General features: G+C 41.5%; 1 long non-coding RNA gene across 1 annotated transcript; it reads left to right on the top strand.

The window, feature by feature from the left end:
• The first annotated feature begins 7326 nt into the window (after positions 1 to 7326).
• LOC129053079 (uncharacterized) lies at positions 7327 to 17859 on the top strand. Its single transcript, XR_008518206.2, has 3 exons — positions 7327 to 7389; positions 11886 to 12040; positions 14310 to 17859. It is a non-coding gene; the product is annotated as an uncharacterized LOC129053079 (long non-coding RNA).
• The last annotated feature ends 808 nt before the right edge of the window (positions 17860 to 18667 follow it).

The raw sequence follows: 18667 nt of genomic DNA, 5'->3' as shown, positions 1-18667 counted from the left end.
TGGATATTAGCCCTTTGTCAGATGAGTAGGTTGCGAAAATTTTCTCCCATTTTGTAGGTTGCCTGTTCACTCTGATGGTAGTTTCCTTTGCTGTGCAGAAGCTCTTGAGTTTAATTAGATCCCATTTGTCAATTTTGGCTTTTGTTGCCATTGCTTTTGGTGTTTTAGACGTGAAGTCCTTGCCCATGCCTATGTCCTGAATGGTAATGCCTAGGTTTTCTTCTAGGGTTTTTATGGTTTTAGGTCTAACATTTAAGTCTTTAATCCATCTTGAATTGATTTTTGTATAAGGTGTAAGGAAGGGATCCAGTTTCAGCTTTCTACATATGGCTAGCCAGTTTTCCCAGCACCATTTATTAAATAGGGAATCCTTTCCCCATTGCTTGTTTTTGTCAGGTTTGTCAAAGATCAGATAGTTGTAGATATGTGGCATTATTTCTGACGGCTCTGTTCTGTTCCATTGATCTATATCTCTGTTTTGGTACCAGTACCATGCTGTTTTGGTTACTGTAGCCTTGTAGTATAGTTTGAAGTCAGGTAGTGTGATGCCTCCAGCTTTGTTCTTTTGGCTTAGGATTGACTTGGTGATGCGGGCTCTTTTTTGGTTCCATATGAACTTTAAAGTAGTTTTTTCCAATTCTGTGAAGAAAGTCATTGGTAACTTGATGGGGATGGCATTGAATCTGTAAATTACCTTGGGAAGGATGGCCATTTTCATGATATTGATTCTTCCTACCCATGAGCATGGAATGTTCTTCCATTTGTTTGTATCCTCTTTTATTTCCTTGAGCATTGGTTTGTAGTTCTCCTTGAAGAGGTCCTTCACATCCCTTGTAAGTTGGATTCCTAGGTATTTTATTCTCTTTGAAGCAATTGTGAATGGGAGTTCACTCATGATTTGGCTCTCTGTTTGTCTGTTATTGATGTATAAGAATGCTTGTGATTTTTGTACATTGATTTTGTATCCTGAGACTTTGCTGAAGTTGCTTATCAGCTTAAGGAGATTTGGGGCTGAGACAATGGGGTTTTCTAGATATACTATCATGTCATCTGCAAACAGGGACAATTTGACTTCCTCTTTTCCTAATTGAATACCCTTGATTTCCTTCTCTTGCCTAATTACCCTGGCCAGAACTTCCAACACTATGTTGAATAGAAGTGGTGAGAGAGGGCATCCCTGTCTTGTGCCAGTTTTCAAAGGGAATGCTTCCAGTTTTTGCCCATTCAGTATGATATTGGCTGTGGGTTTGTCATAAATAGCTCTTATTATTTTGAGATATGACCCATCAATACCTAATTTATTGAGAGTTTTTAGCATGAAGGGTTGTTGAATTTTGTCAAAGGCCTTTTCTGCATCTATTGAGATAATCATGTGGTTTTTGACTTTGGTTCAGTTTATATGCTGGATTACATTTATTGATTTGCATATATTGAACCAGCCTTGCATCCCAGGGATGAAGCCCACTTGATCATGGTGGATAAGCTTTTTGACGTGCTGCTGGATTCTGTTTGCCAGTATTTTACTGAGGATTTTTGCATCAATGTTCATCAAGGATATTGGTCTAAAATTCTCTTTTTTTGTTGTGTCTCTGCCAGGCTTTGGTATCAGGATGATGCTGGCCTCATAAAATGAGTTAGGGAGGATTCCCTCTTTTTCTATTGATTGGAATAGTTTCAGAAGGAATGGTACCAGCTCCTCCTTGTACCTCTGGTAGAATTCGGCTGTGAACCCATCTGGTCCTGGACTTTTTTTGGTTGGTAAGCTATTGATTATTGCCACAATTTCAGCTCCTGTTATTGGTCTATTCAGAGATTCAACTTCTTCCTGGTTTAGTCTTGGGAGGGTGTATGTGTTGAGGAATTTATCCATTTCTTCTAGATTTTCTAGTTTATTTGCGTAGAGGTGTTTGTAATATTCTCTGATGGTAGTTTGTATTTCTGTGGGATCAGTGGTGATATCCCCTTTATCATTTTTTATTGCATCTATTTGATTCTTCTCTCTTTTTTTCTTTATTAATCTTGCTAGCGGTCTATCAATTTTGTTGATCCTTTCAAAAAACCAGCTCCTGGATTCATTTATTTTTTGAAGGGTTTTTTGTGTCTCTATTTCCTTCAGTTCTGCTCTGATTTTAGTTATTTCTTGCCTTCTGCTAGCTTTTGTATGTGTTTGCTCTTGCTTTTCTAGTTCTTTTAATTGTGATATTAGGGTGTCAATTTTGGATCTTTCCTGCTTTCTCTTGTGGGCATTTAGTGCTATAAATTTCCCTCTACACACTGCTTTGAATGCATCCCAGAGATTCTGGTATGTTGTGTCTTGGTTCTCTTTGGTTTCAAAGAACATCTTTATTTCTGCCTTCATTTCATTATGTACCCAGTAGTCATTCAGGAGCAGGTTGTTCAGTTTCCACATAGTTGAGCGGTTTTGAGTGAGATTCTTAATCCTGAGTTCTAGCTTGATTGCACTGTGATCTGAGAGATAGTTTGTTATAATTTCTGTTCTTTTACATTTATTGAGGAGAGCTTTACTTCCAAGTATATGGTCAATTTTGGAATAGGTGTGGCGTGGTGCTGAAAAACATGTATATTCTGTTGATTTGGGGTGGAGAGTTCTGTAGATGTCTATTAGGTCTGCTTGGTGCAGAGCTGAGTTCAATTCCTGGGTATCCTTGTTGATTTTCTGTTTCGTTGATCTGTCTAATGTTGACAGTGGGGTGTTAAAGTCTCCCATTATTAATGTGTGGGAGTCTAAGTCTCTTTGTAGGTCACTCAGGACTTGCTTTATGAATCTGGATGCTCCTGTATTGGGTGCATATATATTTAGGATAGTTAGCTCTTCTTGTTGAATTAATCCCTTTACCATTATGTAATGGCCTTCTTTGTCTCTTTTGATCTTTGTTGGTTTAAAGTCTGTTTTATCAGAGACTAGGATTGCAACCCCTGCCTTTTTTTGTTTTTCATTTGCTTGGTAGATCTTCCTCCATCCTTTTATTCTGAGCCTATGTGTGTCTCTGCACGTGAGATGGGTTTCCTGAATACAGCACACTGATGGGTCTTGAGTCTTTATCCAATTTGCCAGTCTGTGTCTTTTAATTGGAGCATTTAGTCCATTTACATTTAAAGTTAATATTGTTATGTGTGAATTTGATCCTGTCATTATGATGTTAGCCGGTTATTTTGCTCGTTAGTTGATGCAGTCTCTTCCTAGTCTCGATGGTCTTTACATTTCGGTATGATTTTGCAGTGGCTGGTACCGGTTGTGCCTTTCCATGTTTAGTGCTTCCTTCAGGAGCTCTTTTAGGGCAGGCCTGGTGGTGACAAAATCTCTCAGCATTTGCTTGTCTGTAAAGTATTTTATTTCTCCTTCACTTATGAAGCTTAGTTTGGCAGGATATGAAATTCTGGGTTGAAAATTCTTTTCTTTAAGAATGTTGAATATTGGCCCCCACTCTCTTCTGGCTTGTAGGGTTTCTGCCGAGAGATCCGCTGTTAGTCTGATGGGCTTCCCTTTGATGGTAACCCGACCTTTCTCTCTGGCTGCCCTTAACATTTTTTCCTTCATTTCAACTTTGGTGAATCTGACAATTATGTGTCTTGGAGTTGCTCTTCTCGAGGAGTATCTTTGTGGCGTTCTCTGTATTTCCTGAATCTGAATGTTGGCCTGCCTTGCTAGATTGCGGAAGTTCTCCTGGATAATATCCTGCAGAGTGTTTTCCAACTTGTTTCCATTCTCCCCGTCACTTTCAGGTACACCAATCAGACGTAGATTTGGTCTTTTCACATAGTCCCACATTTCTTGGAGGCTTTGCTCGTTTCTTTTTATTCTTTTTTCTCTAAACTTCCCTTCTCGCTTCATTTCATTCATTTCATCTTCTAGGGCTGATACCCTTTCTTCCATTTGATCGCATCGGCTCCTGAGGCTTCTGCATTCTTCACGTAGTTCTCGAGCCTTGGTTTTCAGCTCCATCAGCTCCTTTAAGCACTTCTCTGTATTGGTTATTCTAGTTATACATTCTTCTAAATTTTTTTCAAAGTTTTCAACTTCTTTGCCTTTGGTTTGAATATCCTCCCGTAGCTCGGAGTAATTTGATCGTCTGAAGCCTTCTTCTCTCAGCTCGTCAAAGTCATTCTCCGTCCAGCTTTGTTCCGTTGCTGGTGAGGAACTGCGTTCCTTTGGAGGAGGAGAGGTACTCTGCTTTTTAGAGTTTCCAGTTTTTCTGCTCTGTTTTTTCCCCATCTTTGTGGTTTTATCTACTTTTGGTCTTTGATGATGGTGATGTACAGATGGGTTTTTGGTGTGGATGTCCTTTCTGTTAGTTTTCCTTCTAACAGACAGGACCCTCAGCTGCAGGTCTGTTGGAGTACCTGGCCGGCCGTGTGAGGTGTCAGTCTGCCCCTGCTGGGGGGTGCCTCCCAGTTAGGCTGCTCGGGGGTCAGGGGTCAGGGACCCACTTGAGGAGGCAGTCAGCCCGTTCTCAGATCTCCAGCTGCGTGCTGGGAGAACCACTGCTCTCCTCAAAGCTGTCAGACAGGGACATTTAAGTCTGCAGAGGTTACTGCTGTCTTTTTGTTTGTCTGTGCCCTGCCCCCAGAGGTGGAGCCTACAGAGGCAGGCAGGCCTCCTTGAGCTGTGGTGGGCTCCACCCAGTTCAAGCTTCCCGGCTGCTTTGTTTACCTAAGCGAGCCTGGGCAATGGCGGGCGCCCCTCCCCCAGCCTCGCTGCCGACTTGCTGTTTGATCTCAGACTGCTGTGCTAGCAATCAGGGAGACTCCGTGGGCGTAGGACCCTCTGAGCCAGGTGCGGGCTATACTCTCCTGGGGCACCGTTTCCTAAGCCCGTCGGAAAAGCACAGTATTCGGGTGGGAGTGGCCCGATTTTCCAGGTGCCGTCTGTCACCCCTGGAAAGGGAACTCCCTGACCCCTTGCGCTTCCCGAGTGAGGCAATGCCTCGCCCCTGCCTCGGCTGGCGCACGGTGCACTCACCCACTGACCTGCGCCCACTGTCTGGCACTCCCTAGTGAGATGAACACGGTACCTCAGATGGAAATGCAGAAATCACCTGTCTTCTGCGTCGCTCGCGCTGGGAGCTGTAGACCGGAGCTGTTCCTATTCGGCCATCTTGGCTCCTCCCCCTAGACTGATTTTTTTTGTACTGGTTCATTTATTCAATCATTCTACAAACATTTGTTGACTAATCCCCATTTGCCAAGCATTGTGCTAGGTGCTATGCCAGGGAGTTAGGCAGCAGCCCAGGATACACATGGCTGGTTAAAGGCTGCTAGGGCCAAACAGTGGCTGAGTAGCACTTTGGGGCACAGCTGGCCAAGTGCTGGCAAGCACAGCCTTCACCCCGAACAGTGCACCATTTATATCAAATTTTAAAATTGCAGACACAATTATTTACATGCTGAGTTCCATACCTTTGCAAAGGTTCAAGCTGCCAGCATAATATATCTCTTTACAACTAGCACCGGGCATGGAAAAGATTAGTTTTCAAGGCTGTGAGTGCAAAACATCAATTAGTCATAGGAGAGAACAGTTAGCTGGCATGCATTCGAGATTTTGCACCTTTGGGAAGGAGAGGAAATGCATTTACTTAATCTTTTACGGCTGAATCAAATGAAAAAGGACACAACAAAACCATTCAATTTGGGTTAGTTGATTCTTTAATCAGCCAAATAATTCCATGCCTCTCAACTGACTGCAAATGCACACAGTGAACAGAGAACAGAGAGAGCCAGGAAAGTGGCCTTTCAATATGCCTTCAATATTCACTAGGAGCATTGCCACACTTGGGTAGGAGGCTACAGAAATCAATAGCAGCTTTCTCGAGCTTCAATCTTGAGAGCTGCAGCTGCCCTGAAAAAACTACCTTTCCTTATGTCACTTTTGATTTCTTTCCTCAAATAAGAGAAAGGCCAGATCCAACAAACATTGACTGAGCCATCACCAAATGTGGAGCCCTGTGGCATAGACTCAAAGGGTCGTTCTGCATAAAAAAGTTGATAAGGAGCTCTAACCTGATGTTCCTACTTGCTCCTGTAGAGGAGTGATCATATTGAGTGGTTTGTATTTTTGAGATAATCTGAAAAATGTGAATATCAACTGGGTATTGCATGATGACAAGGAATCATTGTTAATTTGATTAGCTATAAAAATGACCAGCCTGTCTAACAAAATATCTATATCTTCTTAAGATGTGTCTGAAGTACATAGGGTTGAAATGGCACAGCTCTGGCCTTTGCTTTAGTGTGATGCATTCTTAGGCAAGTGGAAAATTGTAGCAAATGAATAATTGAAAGAAGTATGGCAAAATCATAATTACTGTTCAAGCTATGTGATGCCTCCATGGGGCTTCACTATACTTTTTTCTCTATTTTTGTATATTTTAAAATTTTTTCCAATAAAAAGAGTGTGAAAAATGAGTGGCTTAATTTGAGCACAGGTATATTTTTTCTTATTAGATTGGTAGGATTTTGGAGACAGCTCCTTTGAAATGGCTAGTTTAAGAAATTAAGAACGGCATTGTTTAATGTTATATGACTTCACATTACTGTGTGCTTTAAGCAACAGTTCCCAAAGCTGAGCACTACAGCCAGCCCACTTAAATGCAGCCAGGCCAGGCACAATGGCTCACACCTATAGTCCCAGCACTTTGGGAGACTGAGGTGGGAGGATCGTTTGAGGCCAGGAGTTTGAGACCAGCCTGGCCTAAACATAGCAAGAACCTGTCTCTAAAAAGAAAAAAAGAAAAGAAACATAGTCAAAACTGAGTGCAGTGGTGCATGCCTGTAGTCTCAACTACTTGGGAGGCTAAGGTGGGAAGATCGCTCAAGCCCAGGAGTTTGAGTGCAGCCTGAGCAACATAGTGAGATCCTCATCTTAAGAAAAGGTACAGCCTTATTAGAGATATACAGATGCAAAAAATGTATAAATTGAAGTATGTCATTTCAATATTGAGGGGAGTGAAGTGGCGGCAGGAAATACCAAATCTTGCTAAATAACCGATTACACTGAGACTGGCAAGAGACAGAGACAGCTGTAGCTGTATCCTTACCTTTGCACACAATGATAGTACCATAGCAATTACTAAACCACAAGGTAATTAATCTGAAAGATACCTTTTTTAAACAAAAGTATGTATGTAAATATACTATGGCAGTTCTTCAGTTTGGCAAGGTGTGAAAAAGTTAAAACTTCTCCAGGCAACATGGAGTACATTACTTTGGTTCCTTATAAAACTCATTGTTTCCTCTCGGATTTGGGAGAGAGTTTTTTTAATTATTATTATTATTATTATTATTATTATTATTATTATTCCTTTCTGTAGATAACAGCATAGCTTCGTTTTTACTGCTGGGACCCTCTGGAGTCTACAGATGGATTGTTAGGTGAGTTTGCTGGCACCTGAGTAACCAAGCCTGTGTCCTTTGAGAGCTTTTTTCTTTGAGATGATCCCTTCTGCAACTTCCCACAATACAATTTCCCTTCAACTGGAAAAGGTCTCCTCTGCATAAGAGACAGCACCCCTGATTGACAAGGAGGGGTCCTGAATAATGGGCATCTAAAGTAGACATGCATCTGTAAAAAGAAAAAGTCACCATGCTGGGACCTGGGTTTGCACTGTAAACAATTGTTTACCTGCGCTACTACTGTACCTGTATCTGTGCTATTCTAGCAGGATATTCAAATGAAGTCTTTCCTTCATACTCTACTAGGACTGTGCTGGAGGGGTAAAACAAAGCTAGTCTCTGGAACTATCCCTGATATTAAGGGCCATTTCTAAAATCACAAACTGAGAAGTCCCTGAGATACAGAATTTAGGAACTTTAAACACTTTTCTTCAGTGCATTAAGGAAAGCTTGTGTCTAAGTTTATATTTGAAAATGATCCTCAGGCTTTGAAAAATCATTGTCTCCCTGCCAATTGATTAAAGTGATTGATCTGGCATTGACTGCATTGAACAGAGATGTGGCCTGGCAGCTGCCTTTGGAGAGCAGCCAAATCTGCTGGGACCCAGCCACTTCAGGCACAGATGTGCTTGCCTTTCCTGAATGGATGTCTTCCAGAAACGTTGGCTGTGACGTCTGGCTATGTAAAATAAACCGTATTTCCCTCAACAACCTCTGTCATAAAGTTATAGCTGTTTTCATGAGGATTCTCTGGCTACTAAGAAGTAATACAAATCACATTTTAAAATGTGACAGGGGTTTTTTTTTCCCCCACAATATAAAAAGTGATAAGGCTTTCAAAAATCACATATTTCAAGTTAAAGCATTCTTTCATAGTAAACAATTAGAAATACTGCTCTGATTACATCTGAAGGAGAAGGCGCATCCTGTGTGTTGCCTCAGTTGTTAAATGTATTCCATTGCTCACCTTTCCCTATATAAATATTTTCTTTGAAAACTCAAAGCATTTAGCTGCCCCTTCTGTGAAAGGGTTTATCATATAGGAAATCTCTGAACTGTATACTCATTTAATCATCCTGTTCAAGGCTGTCAGTAGTTGCAATGTTTTCTCAATGCCCTTTTAAGTTCAGTATGGAGAAAACACCTTATCTTTCTGCATAGTTGAGGCATTGGATGCTAGCTGAAAGATAATTAGCAGAAATTTTAACTTCTCTGGGTATATCCTATATAATGAGTTATAGATGCCACTTAAGTGGGATCCACCTGTATTTGGAAAGTATCAGTGAACATTCTTACAATTGAAGTTTTCTTACTATTACTTTTCCCTCTCATTTGGTCCCCATTTGTTGGATATTATCGTAGTACTGTGCATGTTCATATAGTTATTTCTGAATAATAATGGAGTTTAAGGCTTTTGACACTTCTCCTAGGATAAAAACAAAGTGATATTTAAGTTGTATTTCATGAGAATAAACATGTGAATTTCTTCAGGGTTAGTTCCCCACCTGGAAGTTAAAATAATATACTATATCCCTCCTGAGGGTTTACTAACTAGCCTCCCTGATACTCTGCCTAAGATATATTTTTCTGGAAGTGTCCAACAGAGCTGAAAATAGCTTTAGTTGGTTACTTTATTTAGAAAAATGGTTAAAACTATATTTCAGCTGAAAAAAAGAACCTAAACAAAATGGAAATGCAGGTACTATTGTAACATTACTCATTTCTCCAAAGGATGTATTTTCTTGAGTGTCTTATGGAGGCTAATCAGAAATACTCTACATCCATTTTTTAAATTTTTTTTCTGGAAAGTTGGAGCTCTCAAATATCATGAAATACAATTTCCCCTCAACTGGAAAAGGGCTCCTCTGCATAACAGATAGTGCCCCTGATTGACAAGGATGGGTCCTGACTAACGGGCATCTATAAAGTAGGCATGCATCACTAAGAAGAAAAATTCACCATCCTAGGTCCTGGAGTTGCACTGCAAACCATAGTTTGCTGGGCTACTTATGGAAATGAATCAATAAAAAATACAAATCACAACCTAAATAAAATCTTAAAGAAAAATTGTAACAATGCAAATGGGATTCATTCACAGCAAACTTCTCCTTATTCTTAAAAGGTGACTTTCTTTTAAGTCACAATGTTTGAAAAGCCCAACATGAGTTTCTGTCTGTGTCTACATAATGCTAAACATCTGGATTAAAATGGAAAAATATGTATTTCTCAGCACAACAAATATTTGCAAATATCCATAGCATTGACTGTTTCAGTCAATTGAGGTTATGTAGAAAGAGCAAATGTTACATGCACCGACATGCCAACTACTCAATAATAACCCAGATTTAATTTCCTCCCAAACTATCATGATATTCATTAATTTGACAGTGTATCTATTGCTACTTCCAACGAAGTCACATATACAAAAGACTCCTGGCTGCATTTTAAATGAAAACATGTAGCATATTAGGATCAATCATTTGTCTAATGTTGGTAAATTCATTGTTGTTTTTTTTCATTTCAAAAATTTTACTCTACTTATGGCATGCCCTTTCCCTGTGAGCCTGTAGGCGCATCATTAATAAATGTTTCTGCAAATATGATTATGCAAAGAACAAATGAATATTGATTAAACCGAATAATGCATTATTTTCTAGGATAAGTATATTAAATTAAGTCACAGTGAACAAACAGCATGAATTAAACTAGTTAATTTTTTGAAGCTGTAACTAGCTTATTTTGCACTGCTATAAACATTCAGACTGAAATTTGAAACAGCACTTGCACTTATTTTTCCTTTCTTCTTAATTATGATTTTTAAAATGTGTGTAAGTAACAGTAGTTTCTTAAAGGAAATTTGGAAAATGCAGAGCTGTAGAAAGAAGAGAACACTTACGGCCTCTTCATTCAGACACAACCTTTGTTAATATCTGTGCTTTCTAGTTTCATTGTCAATTGCATGTCTCAGTCTTTTAAAATATTTACTTCTTTTCTATATTATGATACAAACTTTAAAATTTGATCTTACTGTTTTTCTCTACCTTCTTGTGTTTACTTAGGTTACAGCTACTTACTACTGAACAAAATCAATCACATTAGAAAACAAATGAATTATTTCAAAGCTCAAAGTATTGGTTTTTAGGCTAGTCTTGTTTGAAACTATGCTTTTTCAGAGAATATAAGGAAGTTTCTAGAATTATTTGTTTGTAGCAGTAAGAAGTAAGATAACAAATGCTTGGGGGTGGGGAGGGAGTCTGAATTGCCAGATGGTTTAGTTACAGGTAACAGTAGGTATTCCCTAACTGCTAACTACTAACATGACGTATCAGGTACTTGACATGTACCATACCTTTTTACCCTCAAACAATCCTGTGAAGTGGGTGACATGAGCATTTTGATTTTCAAGAGGGGAAACTGAGTGTCAGAGAGTTTAAGTGAGTTACTCGAGATCACACAACTAAGTGGCAATGTCAGGTTTTGGATTCAGGCAGTCTGACTCTTGAGAATGCAATCAAACCTATGCGATGCAGGTAGAAGGATGTGATGCCAAGAAGTATTTCCAATGCCCCGAGCATGTTCTGGCCAGTGCTTCCAACCTTTGGATACTAATAAATCCTAAAGCAGGAGACCACAGGAGGGACTTTGAAAGCATCATTATCTCCAAAGTCTATCTACCCCATTACTACTCCATGAGTTAATTATAAACTAGAATCAAATGCTACATTCTTCCTATATCCCAGTCTTGAGAAAAATCCTTTGTGTTAACTTGAGTCAACTTAAGAAGATTCAAGCTCCCCAGCCCACTCCATCATTTCACCTCACCCTTCCAACCCTCACTCTGAACTTGCAAACACCAGATTTCTCTGGCTTCTGTCAGGCTGATTGAAGTGTGGCCCAAGAATTGGGATTTGCAAACCCTGCCACTCATCACTGATGGCAGTAAATGCTTACAGAGCAATTTGGAGTATCATGGTATAGAACAGGCTTAGAGGGCTCAGAAAGTTGTGATCTAAACAGATGTCTTTTTTTTTTTTAATGGACCAAAGACACATTCTCTTTCTTTTCTTTTTATTTATTTATCTATTTATTCATTTATTTTTAGAGACAGGGTCTCACTCTGTCTCCCAGTCTGGAGTGCAGTGGCACAATCAAGGCTCACAGCAGCCTTAACCTCCTAAGCTCAAGTGATCCTCCTGCCCCAGCCTCCCAAGTGGTTGGGACTACAGGGGCACGCCACCATGCCTGGCTAATTTTTTTTCCATTTTTTGTAGAAATGAGGTCTTGCTATGTTGCTCAGGTTGGTCTTGAACTCCTGGCCTCCAGAAATCCTCCCACCTCAGCCTCCAAAGTGCTGGGATTACAGGCGTGAGCCACCACACCCAGTTGATCACATTCTCTTCTCTATCAGATATCCTGGATGGCCTATATTGCAAGGATGGGATACAGTAAAGAAAGGATGAATCTTTTTCTTCTAGGAGAGGAAAACAAGCCACCTTTTGTTGGTATAAATGACCATGGTTTCAAATGGGCATAGCATTGAGAGTGGGAGGAAAGAAGCGGACAAGTTGTTCCTCCTGCCCAGCAACCTGACCACAGCACTGCAACATTCCCCCTGTGATGGTTACAACAGGTACGTGGCTTCCTGGTCTCCTCTCTTGGCTCCTCCACCCCCAACTCATGCTGTACTCAGCAAAGTGCCCTTTCTCAAATATAAATCCGATCATGTCACTGTCCCACTTCAGACCAATCAATGTCATCCAAGTCCTTTACTTTAACCTACAAGGCCCTCCTGCTTTCTCACCTCTTTTACTCCAAGGCCTGCCACCCCAGGTCCTTGCACATGCTATCTCCTCCTCCAGACACACTCTCTCCTTCCTTTCTCCCCACCGCACTTGCTCCTTCTCTTTCAGTTCTCAATGTAAAGGTCTCTTGTCCCAGGAAATCTTCTCTGACATAGCCTCCTCACCACTGCTGATTAAATTAAATCCCCCAGTTGTACCTTCCCATAGCACCCTACCCTTCTCCTTCAAGGCGTTTATCCACTGTGTCGTCGTTAAGTGTTAGGTGTCTGTATTTCTTGCTAGACCATAAGCTCAGGGAGGGCATGGACCAGGTATGTATTCTTCATTACTGATTATCTGGAGTCTAACCAGGGAAGGCACTAAGATAGAATGTATGATTAGAGGTTAGTTAAGCAATAAGGGCAATAAATGAAGGGGATGTCCTTCTGGGGGAAAGGACTGAATGAGCAAAGGCATGGAGCTGAGTCAGTGCAGCAATCTGCATGTAGTTCAATAGTATTAGAATTTAAACTATACAGGAGGGAGTGGAACCACCTGAGGCCAGGGAGGGGGTGAAGGCCAGATAAGGACACAGTCTGTATGGGGGATAGTGAGCTGACATCTTTCACCAGAGGTGAAGACCCTTATCGAGAAAGCTGAAGGTGAGGCTGAAGAAGTAGTCTGGGGCCAGAGGTGCACGGCTTTGAGTGTGCTACTGGCATATAATGGTGAGACAGGGAGCATCATTCATCCAGTCAACAGATAGTCGCTGAACATTTGTGGTGCACCAAGCACTGTGCTGAGCCCTGAGGATACCAGGGTGCCTTCAAGGATCTGATAATTCTGTGAGTTGTGTGCTTGCGTGTATGTTTCTAGGAAGATCAATAGTTTGTATCACATCCTCAAAAGGATTCAGGAAGAGGAACATCTGGAAACAGAATTTAGAGGGTGGGATCTACAGACTCTTCTCAAACACATCCACAAACCCCATTTAAGACTCTCTTTTGGAGATGTATGTTGCAACCATCAGCCACAGAACATAGCTGGAATGAGGACAGGGACTGGGTCAATTTTTGTCCATCATTTCTTCCTCAGTGCCTAGAATAGAAATCTCAAACTTACCATGGTTTATAGCAAACTCATGGATTTCCACATCACCGCCCCTACCCCTACCTCCTCAACCTACTTCTTCCCCAGTTTTCTCCTTCTCAGTAATGGCTCCACCACCCACAGTTCCTCACATCCTTGATCGCTCTCTTTGCACCATCCCCATATCCAATCCATCAGCAAACCCTGAATCTGCCTGCCCCATCCACCTTCAGTGCCACAGCTTTAGTCCCAGCCCCAGTCCTTTCCTGTCTGAACTCACTGCAATGGCCTCGTGACCAGTCTCCCTGCTTCTTGCCACTCTTGCTCTCTCTGGTCCATTCCTCACCTTTGTGCCAGATCCTCTCATTTCCCACTAGCTCTCCATAATTTCCCAAGGCACTGAGAATCAAATCCAAACCCTCTACCCTGAACTATAATGCCCTCCACATCTGGTCCTTGCCAACCTCTTTGAACCTCATCTCCTTCCATGTTTTCCCCATCATTCAGGACCCTCCAGTCACAGGGTCCTTTGAGCATTTCCCCATCATGGGGAGTCCCATTCTGCCTTAGAGCTTGTGAACTTGCTGCTCCCTCTGCCTGGAAACTCTTCTTTCTAATCCATCAAGTGGTTGCAGCTCAATCTTCCCTTCTCAGAAAGTCTTTCCTCTTTTATTGTCTTTCTAGCACTTACCTCTATGGGAAATTAACTTGTTAGTTAATTTCTTTGCAAGTTAATTTGTTTTAACCCTCTCTAGAATGTAAGCTCCCTGAGGGCAGGAATCTTGGTGGTTTTGTTGTTGCTGCTGTTGTTGTTGTTGTTAACCCTTGTATCCCCAGCCCCTAGAACAACGTACGGCATTTTATAGGTGTTTAAGAAATATTTGTTTGTTGAATAAATATGTTTTGAGAATCAATTAGGATACTGAAAGGTAAATACCATTGACTGTGTTGAGCACGTCTTTGAACCTCTCTGGGCTTCAATTTCTTTATCCGCAAAATGAGGCTAATAATAATTGTTTTTCCCTATAGGCATGGCATGAGATTAAAGATAGATACCCATCCCACATGCTGCAATCTTGGAGAAAAGCAATCCTGAATAATAAATACAGAGAAGCTATCTCAGGCACTGGCTGTCATGGACACTTGGGCAGTCTCAAAAGGCAACCCAGGAAAATCAGAGTGGAGGACAAGCTGAAGGGCACACTCCACCTAGGGACACAAGAAGATCATGTTTCCTGAAGTCTGCTTTGCCAGTTACCCAGTTCTGCCAGGCAAGCCTCTTTTCTGCCAAGGGCCCTTTCCTAATTTCTCCCTCTAACTCTTTCTGCTGCCACCTCTACCATGAGTAGGTAACCAACTGGCTACTCTTTCCTAGGTCTTTCCTTTGAACAGAGGGAAAAATAGCAACAGAAATATTTATATGATGATTTGTCAGTTTACATACAGTGTGATTTTACAACTATCATCTTATTTAACCATCCCAGTGACCTTTCGAGGTTTACTTATTCTCATTTTAACGAAGAGGAAGCTGAGGCTCAGAGAGGTTGTGGGACATGCTCAAGGTCACACAGTGGAAAGTAGTCCAGCTGGGATCTACCATGTCTGCCTATGTGCTTTGCATAACGTGAAACTTAATTTCGTGAGTGCTCCAGTGTTGGGTTCTTGAGGTGAAATTCAGGAGTATCATTTCCCTCTCCAGACCCCCTCCTTCCGCAGCTCCAGTGTGATAGGACAGCAGAGTGCTGGGGCCTTCACTTTAGTCTCTGGGAAGAACAACCCCATGGTGTTGGCCACAGCTAGCTTGAGGGTCCAAAGAGGTTAAGCTAGGAGCAGCTGCAAACTAATGCACTACGAAATTCACAGCAGGCTCAAACAAATGTCTTTGGAGGCTCCTTAACATCTTTTAAATACAATATATCAGTATTTCTAGTAATTGTCCTTAAAGCCACACATTTTGTGATTTTGGCTTTTTGGCTAGCTGCCAAGGCCATGGCAATTATGGTCACCAACCTGAGGCCTGGCCAGTAGCTGCCCTTAGAAAGTTGCACAGGCCTCTCTGCAAGCAGTATCAGCAGAGATAAATAAGCTTAGCAAAAAGTGTGTGTGTGTGTGTGTGCATGTGTGTGTGTGTGTGTGTGTGTTTAAAATCTCCACTGTAGGACTCTTTTGAGCAGGAATAAGAGCTGCTTATGTCTCACCAGCTGTATAAGAGGAATCCCCTGACTACTTAAAGTAACTAGCACATTTTGATTCCTTCAGGTGTATTTGGCACACTTTCGAGATTGCTGGCTGCTTGTGAGAAACAGGGCATCGTAGATCAGTACTCTGCAGTGGGAGCCTAGGGTCCTCTCCACTTAGCCTGCTTTTCAAGATTTGATCACAGGATACTCCCTGAGATCAAGCTGCCATTCAGTCTCCATTGGTTGGACTGCATCCCTGACTCCTGGGACCATATATTTCCTGAGTCTCAAAGTTCTAGTGGCCCTCATTCTACCTGCTGTCTCATCATGAGGCCTCCGGGTTTGGGGAAAGCCTAAGTACCCTGTTTTCTGACAGGCTTCCCCTCACAGCTGCAAAGCCACTTGTTCCAGAAAGCCTTCAAAGCCTTGTTTGCCCTCTCTGACTTTCCTCCAGACAAGGTGAAGGGTCCTTCTCTGTGCCTACTGAAACCTATGTCTCTCCCAACAGGAATTGTCATTGTCTCATCATTTAATGATTTCTTGGCCTGAACATCGAGTTCTTTGAGGGCTGCTCTTCCTCTCCCTCCTACTTTCAGTGCCCAGCACAGACCCAATTGTCAGTAAATAATCATTTGCTAAAAGGATGAATGGTTGGATGAATATAGAATGCATAATCATTGTGGAACATTTTGAAAGTAGGGAGAAATTCTGAGAATAGTTGGATGAGGGGCTGTATTTGTATTCCTTTAGCATTGATCACACTTTAAGAATTCTATTTATTTGTCTACATTTTCCAATGAGGATTTGGAATTCTATAATCAAGAATCTTACTTGCCTTGTTCTGCATCATCTGGTGCTTAATAAATATTTGGTGAATGAATGAATTGGGAGGAAGAGGTTCCCAGACACTGGTCTCTCAGGATCCCACACTCAGCAAAGGCCTGCCATTTATTGGACTTACATCTCAGACTTCCAGGATGAATTGCAAACTGTGCAACTCCAGAAGACCGTTCCTCAGGGGCTCAACTCCAAGCAGCTTGGAGTCTCAGAAATTAACCTGGACCCTCTCACAGAAGAGTATGAAACCTCTTGCTACACTACACATGCCCCACTCCAAAGGAGCATTCGCTGGGAAACTGAACCCTAAGACCAAAAATCTTAGGTCTTATAGAAGCTAACATTGGAGGCGGGAGGAAGGGGGTTGAGGTATTTTTTTCCTTTCAATTTTATTTGGTCATTGAATTCAGTGTGTCTGAAGCCTAGTGACTTTTCACACCTAGAGTTCCACAATCTCTGTTTTGTATCCCTGAAGCTAATTCAACCCTAGTTCCCATGAACAATTCAAGAAAACCTTACCCCGAGGACAGATTAAAGGAGAAGCTGGCTGTTTGCCCCAGAGAACAAATAAAATCAAGGAGAAACTGGAAAATCATTACCCAGTCAGGTCCCAGACTTTTGTATTTGTAAAGAGGTAAATTGGGGACAGGACTGCAAAGTGGTTAGTGGCACTAACTTTGAAGTCCTACAGGCTGAGATCCTCCTTTTGTTATTTATGGGCTGTGTGTCCTTGGACAAGTAAATAAACTTCTCAATGCCTTGGTTTCCTTATATGTAAATTGCAGATGACGAAAACACTTACTTCATAGAGTTGGGTTATTGATGAATTCAAATAATACATGTGTGATGGTTAATTTTAGTTGTCAACTGAATTAAGGGATACCTAGAGAACTGGTAAAGGATTACTTCTGAGTTTGTCTGTGAGAGTGTTTCCAGAGGAGATTGGCATGTGAGTCAGTGAATTAAGTGGGGAAGATCAGCCATCAGTGTGAATGGGCACCATACAACCGGCTGGGTCCGGCCTCCCACTCTCCATGGAACAAAAAAGGAAAAAAAGGATTTCCTTTTTATTCTGGACCTGAGACACTCTCCTCCTCCTGCCTTTGGACACAGGAACTCCAGGCTGTCTGGCCTTAGGACTCTAGGACTTACACCAGTGGTCTCCCAGGTTCTCAGGCCTTTGTCCTTGGATTGAGAGTTACAACACTGACTTCCTTGGTTCTGAGGTTTTTGGACTTGGACTGAGCCATGGTACAAGAATCTCAGGGTCTCCAGCTTGCAGACAACCAGTCGAGGGACTTTTCGGCTGTCATAATTGCATGAGCCAATTATCCTAATAAATTCTTTCTCATATATCTCTTTCTGTCTGTCTGTCTATCTATCTATTCTATCAATTCTGTCCCTCTGGAGAACCTTGACTAATACAGATTTTGGTGCCAGGAGTGATTCTAAAGGAACAGAATTTTAAGGATGAGTTTTCTTAATTCGTTTGGGGGAAAACCAGGGAATATAATGACATTGGTTGGTTGCTCCTAAGGTCGCTGGACAAAGTGATGAAAGAAAAGGATAAACTCAGAGTTTCAAATTTCTGGCTTTAGCTTTGCATAAATAGTCTAAGAGCCTCTAAGTGTGCCCTGAGCCAGAATCTTCTCTGCTACAGCCACAGGGCTAAAATCACTGAAAATCAAGCTCAGGTCCTCATCACACAATTGGCTAAATTACAATGAAAGTTGAACTCTCAGCCTTGCAAGGTGTTTATTGTTTCTGCACAGCAAAAGAAACTACCATCAGAGTGAACAGGCAACCTACAGAATGGGAGAAAATTTTTGCAATCTACCCATCTGACAAAGAACTAATATCCAGAATCTACAAAGAACTTAAACAAATTTACGAGAAAAAATCAAATAACCCCATCATAAAGTGGGCAAAGGTTATGAACAGACACTTCTCAAAAGAAGACATTTATACAGCCAATAGACACATGAAAAAATGCTCATCATCACTGGTCATCAGAGAAATGCAAATCAAAACCACAATGAGATACCATCTCACACCAGTTAGAATGGCGATCATTAAAAAGTCAGGAAACAACAGGTGCTGGAGAGGATGTGGAGAAATAGGAACACTTTTACACTGTTGGTGGGAATGTAAATTAGTTCAACCATTGTGGAAGACAGTGTGGCGATTCCTCAAGGATCTAGAACTAGAAATACCATTTGACCCAGCCATCCCATTACTGGGTATATACCCAAAGGATTATAAATCATGCTGCTATAAAGACACATGCACACGTATGTTTATTGCGGCACTATTCACAATAGCAAAGACTTGGAACCAACCCAAATGTCCATCAAGGATAGACCGGATTAT

Source organism: Pongo abelii, chromosome X (assembly GCF_028885655.2).
Source record: "Pongo abelii isolate AG06213 chromosome X, NHGRI_mPonAbe1-v2.0_pri, whole genome shotgun sequence".
Lineage (NCBI taxonomy): Eukaryota > Metazoa > Chordata > Mammalia > Primates > Hominidae > Pongo > Pongo abelii.
Note: the sequence above shows the minus strand (reverse complement) of the source record. Positions and strands in the feature narration are given on the sequence as shown.